The sequence below is a fragment of the Microtus ochrogaster genome, chromosome 1 (assembly GCF_000317375.1).
Source record: "Microtus ochrogaster isolate Prairie Vole_2 chromosome 1, MicOch1.0, whole genome shotgun sequence".
NCBI lineage: Eukaryota > Metazoa > Chordata > Mammalia > Rodentia > Cricetidae > Microtus > Microtus ochrogaster.
The window spans coordinates 68,308,351-68,320,052 of NC_022009.1; the positions used below are offsets into that span (position 1 = coordinate 68,308,351).

Here is an 11,702-nt window from a genome sequence, read left to right on the forward strand (position 1 = left end):
CCGGCCCAAAGGAGTTTCTTTATTCATTAATGGTAATCACGGCACACAGAGGGGACTCCCACATCACTATACGGGTGACTTCTGGAACTCTCTGATGTACCACGCTAATTGAGGGGACCTAGGGAACCATCTGATATAACTCTACCAGGCTAGTTGAGGACCCTAGGCACTCTCTCTTAGGCATTTGGTCACTGTTTTTGAGTCTTTCTGCCCCTGCAAAAGCATCGCCAGTATTCTGACCAAGGAATTAAGTGGTAGCTCCTTTTAAAGTTCTGATAGTTAAAGGAGACCATTCATACACTCCTAAGGTGAGCAGGAAACACTGGGAAGTGTTGTAAAAATCACCTTTGCTGAGGAAACTGCAATGTTCAACTGACATCCCCACTGCCGCTACAGCGTTTTAATTCCAGGACTTCATTAGATCCTCGCCTTTTGTCAAAAGTAAACTGGCAAGGCGTTTTCATTTCCTAATTGGGCCATCTCTCCCTCTCTCTTCCACTTGGCTGAGCGGTGGATTGATCTGTTTCTAGAATTGCCTGCTCTTCGCCTCTGTGAAAAAGCACCCTTTGTTCCTCAGATTTCCCGTTGGCCAGGTCCCATTTCAGCGACTCATTAAAACATGTATTTATTCTACTCTGGAGCACATTGTGTGGCCAGCCATGAATTTATAGTGAAATGTAACAGTAAATTGTGCTCTGTGGTCACCAATGCCAAATGATACACACAGCGGTGGAGGGGTTTCCCGCATAGGGCAGGATTAAAGAGCTTAGGACCAGTGCTGGGCTTGTTGGCTGTGTTTTCACAGTGGCCAGTTTTGTTAGAGGCAAACTTGGAGCGAGCTGGGAGTCGCTTGTCTCGGATGTTTGTGCTCACAACTGCAGAGCCCGGAGAAACACGGGGCTGATCATGTAATGAGCTCCAGCCGAGTCTACAAGCCTCGAAGCCCTTTCAAAGCATGTTTAGTTTAATGAGGGTTTTCAAATTTCAAAGCTCACACACCTTCGCATAAAAACAGATGATTATGACCAAATTAGGGAATGTTGTTCCAGGAGTGTTTCCCCCAATATGTTCCCCTTCACGTTGTCGGCTTTGTTATATCCCAGTCTTCACCTCCCAGGCATCATTTTAAAATATGCTTTTTGAAAGTCTTATTGTATATAGACTCTATTCAAGCAGAACATTATGTCACATAAAAGAAAAGCCTCTTATAGTCAAAAAGGACTATGCATATTTTTCCTTCTCATAAAAAAACCCCAGAACATTAAGAAAATATAAACCTTCAGATTTGTCAGCTGTCCTGAGCAGCTAGACATTCATGTCCAGCGTGTTTCTGCCCTAAACTCTCTAGCCTGATGCAGGGGGCCAGAAGTAGAGAAAGCCATGCAGGAGGACCTGTGGTGGAAGGTAGCCACCCTTCAGTCTGGCACGTACAACACAGATTACTCTTAGGAAGAACATGAATATTCTTGACGCCTTTCATCTTAAGGCTTTTAACAATACCTTTCATATTGGTGGCATGTTGTTACTAGCATTTTGTATTCTCAAAAAAAGCTTTAAGTCAGCTTAAGAAAGACTGTGAGGTATTGGGAGCCCTGTTGGAGCCCTACAAACTCCTCAGGTACTACTACACTGTGTCCACAGATTGACAGAGGCACAGCACAGAATGTGGTATTTAGATGCCAGCAATGCACCAGAATGAAGAGGAACATACAAGTCTTTTGTAGAAGGCATTGAAACATGTGGGCCAGAATTTGCTCTGCAAAAAGGGTGATGAACACATCTTTGTCTGCTGAGTTCCTTAAGCTCCTTCTGATTTATGCTTCCACCAACCAAAAACAGTTTAAGGAATGAAGGATTCACTCAATTTGCCCTTCTTAGTCATTGCCCATCACTGGGTGGGGGCATCAGGACTAGAACTTGAAGCACCTAGCCAACATCCACAGTCAATAGCTCAGAGAGGCAAAAAAGAATGCATGCATGGTCATTGCTCAGCCTATTTTTTTTTTCTAATCTTATACAATTGAGGACCAAAAGCCAGGGAATGGTGCTGCCCACAATAGGTGTGTCTCCCTATCTCAAAGTAATCAAGACATTCCTCCAAAGGATGCCCATGGTCAGCCAGATCTAGACAATCCCTCATTTAACTCAATTCCCAGGTTATTGTAGATTATGTCAAGTTGACAATCAAAACTAACCATTAGAGTCTTTACAATTTAATTCATTCCATGTGCGGTTTTATAACCCTTTAGCTTTCTCATGTTTTCTTACTGTAGCCCAAGTACTGACTGCTTTGGAGGGTTTTTTTTGCCCCTCTACTTTCAAGAGTCGAAATCACTCACCTTTGCCTACAAACCACATAGCAATAGGATATGTAAAATTAATGAATGGCCTGTTTTTCTTTAAAATTTTAGCGCAAACTTTTATGTGTAGTATACATCTGATTACAAGGGAGAAAGAAAGAACACAAAGAATAATTATCTGCTGCAGGGAGGGGGCAAGGAGAGGAGAGAACCGGAAACCTATAACAAAGTAAGAGATCCAGAAATCTGCTAAAGGGTTGAACATGGGGTCAAAGGCAAATCTGGATATCTGTTTGTTGGGGAATGGAACTAGAGCTAAGTGTCTTAGCTGTTAAACCTCAGCTCAAAATGAATTGACTACTGAAATGTAAGGCCTGCATCTATGCTAAAGAAGGAAAACAAAGAAACATTTCAGGGCATCGGGCCAGGCAAAGCCATTTCAGATAAGACCCCAAAAGCACAGCAAGCAGGAGGAAATATGAACAGATTACGTCTTTCCAAGTCAAAGGACTCTGTGGAGCAAGTGAAATAGTCAAATGAGTAAAGAGACATTTGGATGTCTGTTAACTATACAGCTGACAACAATTAATCCAAAATATCTAAAGAATTCAAGTAACCAAAAAGCAGAAAGAAAAAGGATAACTGATAAGAAAGAGCAATAAACATAAACATTTTTCAAAAAGGCATTCAAATGTCCAACAGGTATATAAGAAAACACTCGGCATCTCTATCACAGAAAAGAAGATCAGAATTACAGTGAACACTTTATAGTAGCTGTGAAATGGAAACAACATACATGCCCATCACCAGAGGAGTGAATCGAAAAAAAGTGGGTGTTTCTGAACTAGAGGACTAGATAGCCATAAAAGGACGAAATCCTGCCATTTGCAACAGTGTAAATAGAACTGGAGATCACTGTGGCCGTGGGGGAGGGGGGGGACCCAACACATTGAGACTACAAGAGCTCATTTGAAAGCATTAGCCTCATAGAAACAGAGCTTGATGGTTGTTAACCAGAGCCTGGGGAAAGTTGAGGGAGAGAGAAATAGCCAAATATTATTAAGTGAGTGCTAAGTCATGGATAGAGAAAACCCACAGTAAATGAATGATACATAGTAAGTTGTGTATTTCAAAAAGAAATAATAGATGTGATATAAAAAAGAAATAATGCAGAAGATAACTATGCTTACCCTAATTGGGATTTTGCACAATGTATGTGGTAGTTCGAATGAAATGTCTTGGGTAATTAAATACTTATTCCCCAGTTGATATCCCATCCAGGCAGTTTAGAAGGTATGGGCATTGTTGGAGGAAGTGTGTCACTGGGGTTGGGCTGTGAGGTTTCAAAAGTCACAAGCCATTCCAGTTCACTTTCCTTGCTTCTTGTTTGAAGTTGGAGATATGAGCTCTCAGCTGTTCCTGCTGCCATGTCTACCAGCTGCCATGTTTCTCTACAGTAACCATGATGAACTCAACCCTCCAGAACCTTAAGCTCAAATAAACCTTTTCTGTAAGTTGCCTTGGCCATGCCTTGGTTTATCTTATCAGTAGGAAGTTGACAAATAAAACACTCAGGAGTAATAACTTTTGGCTTGGCAGTGGTGGTAACAAGTCTTTAAACCTAATTAGAGGCAGGTGGGTCTGTGAGTTCAAAGCCGGCCTGATCTACAGAGCTAGTTTCGGGACAACTGGGGCTGTTAAATGGAGAAACCCTGTCTCCAAAAAAACAAAAAAAAATTAATATGAGCTCTACAATTAATATATCTCTCCAAGTTCGGCAGGTTGTAAGAAATGAAATCATGTGAAAATGTTCATTTTTCATATAGTATTTTTAAACATTAAAATCATAATCAAACATAGTTATCCTTCATTTTAAAGGCAAATATTTTAAACAAAAAGATTAGAATTGTACATTGATATTTATAATATGCTTAGTTATAAAAAAATGGCAAGATAACATGAGGAGTGGACATGAAGCCTACAGTGCAGGACCCTGGGTTGGATATGAACCTTGGTCATGGAACTATACATGACAGTGTGGCTGCCTAGAACATTAGTTTAAAAAAAAAAAAAAGAAAGCAACAAAGAGAACATAGGGTGGAAAAGGAAAAAATTAGTCACCTTAATTATGAATAAATTAATTTTAAATGACAACAACCCAATTAGAGATTGCCAGAGTGGATTTTTTTCAACAAGTAAGACTTGCATGTATGTCATTTGCAGAACTCAAAATATAAAGAATGAAAACTTTAGAGGATGGCAGAAGAATGGAAAGCACATATTAATTATGAGAAGTCTAAAATGATCACTCACACCAGAGACACTGCCAGTGACAAAGAGGCAAATGTCTGTGTTGAGACTACCTGCCTCCTCCCCTCAAAGAGAAGCACAATCATTTGAAAGAAACCTAGTTTTCCCCATTCCTAGAACACAAGTCTGTGAAGTGAACTGAGTTTGTCCCCTGATTGAGGCCCTGAGCAGTGGCAATTTCCCCAGCATCATTGTAGATTGCCCCTGGAACAGTGGCAATTTCGTTGACCGGAATTGACACAGTGAACAGCCAGACAATACTCAGCATCACTGACTTTCCATCCCTCATTCCATGGGAAGCCTTAGATGTAGTGGCCTTATCCCTGATGAAGACAATGCTCAGATTTTTCATCTCCTGTTGCTTTCTGGATTGAGAATTAAATTCCTATCCCAGTTTTCTTTATTATGGTTTGCATTTGTTCTGTGGGAAACTGTCTGCACATCATCTCCTTGGACCCAAGAGTTAAGGACTAGGACTCGGCTAATAGCACCTCTCATAGTGTCTTTCATTGTATGTGGTGAGAACAGTATCTACTTTGTCAGTTCCAAGGCCACAGTATATTATTAACTATAGTCACTGAAATCCAATTGATCTCTTGAACTATTTCACTGATGTAAGTGAAAATTTGTAGTCAACCTCAGTCCAATCCCTGCCTCATCTTAAACCCCCTTTGTAACCATAATTTTACTCTGCTGCCATTCTTGTTTGATACCTGTTTTGTTACTATGTTAAAGTTAAACCTTCCTTTTTATTTAAACAGAAAAGGGGAGGTGATGTAGGAGTCCCCTCTGTGTGCTGTGATTACCATTAATGAATAAAGAAACTGTTTTGGATCTATAGCAAGGCAGAACTTAGGTAGGTGGGGAAAGATAGGCTGAATGCTGGGAGAAAGAAGGGCAGAGTCAGAGAGAAGCCATGGAACCAATGCCAGAGACAGATGTGCTGAAATTTTGCTGGTAGGCCATGACCTTGTGGTGATGCACAGATTGATGGAGATGGGTTAAATTAAGATGTAAGAGTTAGCCAATAAGAAGCTAGAGCTAATGGGCCAAGAAGTGATTTAAATAATACAGTTTCTGTGTGATTATTTCAGGGTTAAGCAGCTGGGAACCAGTAAGCGGCCCCCTGCAGCAGAGTTCTTCTTTCATAGAGTCCATGTGTCAGTGAAATCCTTTTGTGTCTCTGTCTGGCTCATTTCACTGAAAATAATTTCCTTCAAGCTCATTCATACTATTTTAAGTTACATGATACCATTTTTAATAAAGTAGATAGTCTCAGTTGTATGCTACTGTGTAGCTTCTGTAGCCATTTCTCTGTTAAAGAATGGTTCTTATTCCTTATCATGACTAATATGAATTGTACAAGAATGAACAAATGATTGTAAATGTTCTTATACATTCCTGATCTCAATTCCTCTGCAAGTGTGGCTTCTCCTTTTTCTACTTTCCCCCCCACCTTCTGTTATCTCTTATGGATCTGGATGATAATCAGGATAATTGATTTTAGGTAACATCTGAGGATGGCTTTAATCATTTCTGTGAAGATTAGGAATTGTGAATATTTTATATATATTCTAGTTATCTGTGTATTTTGTATATGATGTCTCTTCAGATCCTTTGGCCATATTCTAATAGTAGTGTTTATTTTCTTTATTTGTGTTATTTCAGTTTCTTGTATCTCAACATCTGCATTCCCCTATTAAGTATCTACAAATACTTTGTGTAACCTAAAGAAATATCCACTTTCACCTATGTAATATTCTGCAAACTTCATAATTTGGGGTTTTGTTCATCTATCTACAGGGAGAATAAAAACTGCAGAAACAGTCTGAAGTTAAAATTTTGGCGTTCTGTAAAGCATTGTATTGTGTTGACATTGTTTATTGTTTAAATGATGGGTAGAATTCTGCAATGAAAGTTTCTGTGCCTAGATTCCCAATTTCAAAAAAGTGTTAAACTTCATTCAATACTCTTAACAGGTGCAATACTAATAGGATTCTGCCCCCGTTCATGAATTTTCTTCTGTCAAAGGGAACTATCCACTTCCTCTATACTATCAACCAAGTAATAAAGGTGTTCACATTATTCCCTCAGTTTATCCTCATGACTCTGGATTAATCTGTTGATATGTGGAGCATGCACACACGTGACCACATGTGCAAATGTGTGTGTGTGTGTGTGTGTGTGCGTGTGTGTGTGACTTATCTACTTATACAAGTGTGCTGAAGATGTGGTCCTCACCATGGTGTCAAGGTAGTGGAGCTTATAAGAGATGGAGACTTTGTTACTGAGGAGCTGTCCTCAGAAGGTGTTATCCTTGGAATGTTTAGACACTTCTAAATTTGTCCACATACCTACTAAACAATCAGACATAAGCAGAAACATGTTTGTTGATATATAAACTTCTGTGAACATTTGTGGGGGCTTTATTTGTAATCATAAACAAACAAAAATTAGAACTATCTTAAATGTTTCCTATCTCTAGCATGGATACATCCATGAACCACACATGCAGTAAGTACTGTGAGTGCTTTAGGAATAAAGTAAAATAAACTCAATTACTAAACCACAACACCAAGAACTCTCAGAATAATTTTTTTAGATGGAAAAGGCCAGACTTCAAATTTTCTTTCTTTTTCTTTTTTTTCCTTTTAAATTATTTGTTTCAGTGACTAGTTTTTTTTTTTTGTTTGTTTGTTTGTTTGTTTTCCCTCAACTGGACCCAAGTTAGAGCTAAGTAGGAAGAGGAACTCCACTTGAGAAACTGTCTTCATCATATTGCCTGTAGGAAATTCACTATGGTATTTCCTGGATTAATGGTGGGTGTGGGAGGGTCCAGCTCACTGGGGATGGTGCCACCACAGGCCACCCAGGGTTATATCTACATGCAGTGAAAGCCATGCCAGCTAGCAAGCTAGTGAGAAGCATTCTTCCCTGGCTTCTCTTTAGTTCTTTAGACTCCAGGTTCCTGCCTTGGTTTCCCCTAATGATGCACTGTAACTTGTGAGCCAAATAAACACTTTCCTTCCTAGGTTGCTTTTGGTCATGATGTTTATCACAGGAATAGAAATCTAATTAGGACAGAAATTGGTACCAGCTTCATGGGCTGTTATGACAGACCTGACTGTGCTGTTTTGGAATGGAGGGTTGTGGAATGAGTTTGGAGCTTTTAGCTGGAAAATCCATTGAGTACCTCAGAGCTTAATGAGCTGCTGTGCGTGCTTGGAAAATAGGACTGCGGAGAGAGATGTAGTCAATGGAGGCCTGCTCTGTGATGCTTCAAAGGGAGGCAAAGACACTCTCAGGGAGGTTCCTGTGATTTTGATTTTAATTAGGAATCTGCTTGGGCTTTAGGATCAGCTATGATGAATCCAAGAGTGATACTGCTAAGTAAACCCTTTGCTTTAATGGGGTAGTTGGTATTGGTTAGCCGAGGTAGGCAAATCAGCTGTCATCACGAAGAGAAGAACATGAATGAGTCATGAAGAATACCTGGTGCTTGGTGCTGTTGGGCAGGTCTGGGGTCCCTGAAAAGCATGTAGAAGAGGCCATGGGTGAAAGAGCAGCCTCGGTTGCGTTAGAGATGCCAGCATCCTGGAGATTCTTGGAGAACAGGAGAGCAGCAAGTGTGTAGAGGACGGTCTGAGACCAGGAGATGAACTGTGTGTTCTGTGAGTGGCAGATCTAGAGCAGGGTAGCCCAAAGGCTTTTCGGAGCTGGAAGATTCTGAGTCTCAGATACTGGACCCTGAGCTATTTATACTGTTGGAAACTTTGGTTTAACTTTGATTTGGTAGTACCGAAGTCCTGATTCTTCCCTTTTAGAAGAGAAAGTATGCAACCTACTTTGATATTACAGGAACTTACAATTAAGAGACCTAGGTATTTTAAATACACTGAAATTTTTTAAAGTGTTTGAAATTTTAAAGACTTGTGACTTTTGAAGTTATTTACATTATAATCTTTATGCTAGCATGAAACCTTGGGGACAAATAAAAAGGGGAAGGTTATAATTGAATAGTTTGTGCTTGTGTGTCCATTTAACAAGGGGTCAATTGGGCTGACTAGTTTTATTGTCACCTTGGCAAGATCTAAAGTTACCTGGGAAGAGGTACCTCACTTGAGAAGATGTGTCTTCCCGAGACTGCCTGTAGGCAAGTCCACAGGGCATTTTCTTGATTAATGATTCATGTCGAAGGGCCCAGTTCACTAGGAAGATGTTCTTGATATCATATGTAAAACAGATAGCAAGCCATGGTTAGCAAGTCAGGACATAGCATTCCTCCATGGCATCTACTTCAGTTCCTGCCCTGAATGATCTGATTTGGCTTACAGGCTGTAACCTGTAATCCAAAAGAACCCCTTTGCTCCCCAAGTTCCTTTTGGTCATATTTATCACAGCAATGAAAACCTAACTAGAATATTTATCTTATTTTTAGTGCTTACTTTATGTGAATGCTTTTTTCCTTCATTTCTAAATTAAGTTTTCTTTTTAGCAGCATAATAGTTTTAGACATGTCTATAACGCATTCTGATTACTCTCTACCCTTATTCTCCCTCATCTCCCTCTTATTACTCTTACTCCGATTTCTCTTCTGTTCCCTTTCCCAGATTCATGATTTTTTTCTTTGTGTGTGTGTATGTGTCTGAGAGAGAGAACCTTTTATTTTAATTGAAAATTCATGTTTCGTGACCCCAGTTATCTTGACTTCCATCAGAAGGTCAAATTAGAGCCACAAAAGGCACTTTCGAAGAACCCGGAGAGTAAATTGTCAGTATGATGTTTGGTCTCTTTCCCTAGGCAAGAGGACGTGTTAAAGTGGTGGGACTGTCCTAGGTCTTAGCTGTGGTTTGATCAGTACCTGTCTGTCTTGCTTGTTTGACTATCTCTATTTATTTATATGTTTATCACTCCATCAGTCTATCATCTATCTATCTATCTATCTATCTATCTATCTATCTATCTATCTATCTATCTATCTATCTCCTATATATCATCTGTTGATCGGTAGATACATAAAGCATGTGGCTATATATATACACACACACATATATATGTATGTATCCTATGTATATGTTATACATTTTTAATCCTTTTAGAACTATACTCTAAAACACTTGAATTGTATTATATGTTTGTTGTACTGATGCTATTTATAGCTGCATGAAATATTAAACCTCTAGAGATAAACTTGAAAAATATGCCTAAGATATATATATATATATATATATATATATATATACAAATATTGTTCAGATAAATTTAAACAGACCTAATGTATAAAGCACATTGGGCTCCAAATAGAAAGACCCTATATGGAATAATGTATTTCTTCCCAAATAGGTCTATGCAGAATCACTGAAAAGTCATAAAACAATTTTTATGTATGTGCAGAAATTGATTAGTTGATACTTAAATTCATGTGTATTATGAATAATATAATTCAATATAATATACAATTTGTGAAATGCCTTTCAAGGGAGGGAACTTGAAGGAAGAGTTATTATTCTTTATTTCTAGGCCGTATAGAGTTCTGATAATTATGAATCCAGTGTGACACTGGCATGAAGATGGTCACATCCACCTACACACACTCATCATGAGAACCAGTAATGCTTTGCCTAGGTGTTTACCCACATGAAATGAGAGCATATGCCCACTAAAACACTTGTACACAAATGTTTGTAAACTTTTTATTTGTAACAGCCTTAAATTAGGGATAAAAACAGATGTCCCTTTGTGGGTGAATGGACAATTATGCTAGATCCACTTGATGAAATACAAATAAATAATATGTACGCAGTACGCTCGAATGATTCCAGTAATATAACTATAAAAGGAAGTCATGAGGTTCAAACTGTCTAGAGACTATTGTGCTCTTTCCTTTATGTGAGACTATACCACATGAGCTTGACTGTGGGGACACAGACGAGCTCTGACCCACAGTGGATGGAGGAGAGGACAGGGCCGAGGAAAATTTCCGTGACCGTGCTTCATGGGTTTATTATGAGTTTGTTTGCATTCTTATTTATGTTTGTTGAAACTGCTTTTCTATGTGCTTATGTGCATTTTATGTAGTATGATTAATTCTTCAAGGAAGTAGTCTTTTCTTTTAGAATAATTGTGACTTGTCCATTGTTTTTAAGACTGAGGAAAGTGGTATTTCCGTTTTCTCTTTGTTCTCTAGTGCTATGATGATATTATTGAAGACATTTTTAAGAAGTGAACTACTTTTTCCCTTTTAATTAGCACAGTGGAAGCGGTGACATCATTTCAGCTGCCGTGTTTATTTTAGGAAAGTCTAAGAGACATGCAAAAGTAGTTTTAAGCCTTGTCATCAACATAGACTCCTAAAAGGCCAGAATTTTCTGAATATATTTATTTTTAATTTATACAAAAAGGCTCATGTGAATGAAGCCCCTAATTTTATGAATAAGAAAAAGATGGATTCATAATAACTGCACTTTTCTCCAGAATATTATATTCTGGACTTTTATCACAGTAGAAGGCAGATCACTTTTTCAAAATTTTGAGTTTGTAGGCGGGGTCTCCCTATGAATCCCAGGCAGGCTTGGATCTCAGTGTGTGGCAGAGGCTAGCCCAGAGCCCACACTTCTCCAGTTTTCCTTCTTCTGGTTCCAGAATGATGGGACTCTAGGCATATGTCTCTACTTTTTGATTCTTTATCGTGATATTCGTGTGAGATCCAGTACTGATTCCAGTATCAAAAATGGAGTCTTCTTTTTTGCCTTGTGACTGTCCACACCATATTAGACAGCTTGACATTTGAAAGATAACAGTGGTCAGTAATCCCTTTAAAACGCCATGTTTCAGTAGGCCTTCATGCCCCAAAGTGCATTTGTATCAATGCTTGTTTTAGTGAAAATCCTTCACACTGAGTCAGAAAGCCCTTTTTGATAGTTCTCACATGGCCTTGGATTTATAACCTGAAAGAAAGCAAGGAAGGTAGTGAGTAGATCCCAGAGGAGCAGAGTGATGTCTAGCCTGGTTCTGAGAGTCCAGAGGAGCAGAGTGATGTCTAGCCTGGTTCTGAGAGCCCAGAGGAGAGGGGTGCTGTCTAGCCTGGTTCTG

At 39.1% G+C, this 11,702-nt stretch overlaps 1 protein-coding gene across 3 annotated transcripts in view; it reads left to right on the forward strand.

The window, feature by feature from the left end:
• Positions 1-11,702, forward strand: part of Prkd1 (protein kinase D1) — a 290,895-nt gene that overhangs the window by 141,658 nt on the left and 137,535 nt on the right. The gene's annotated exons all lie outside the window — the stretch shown is intronic.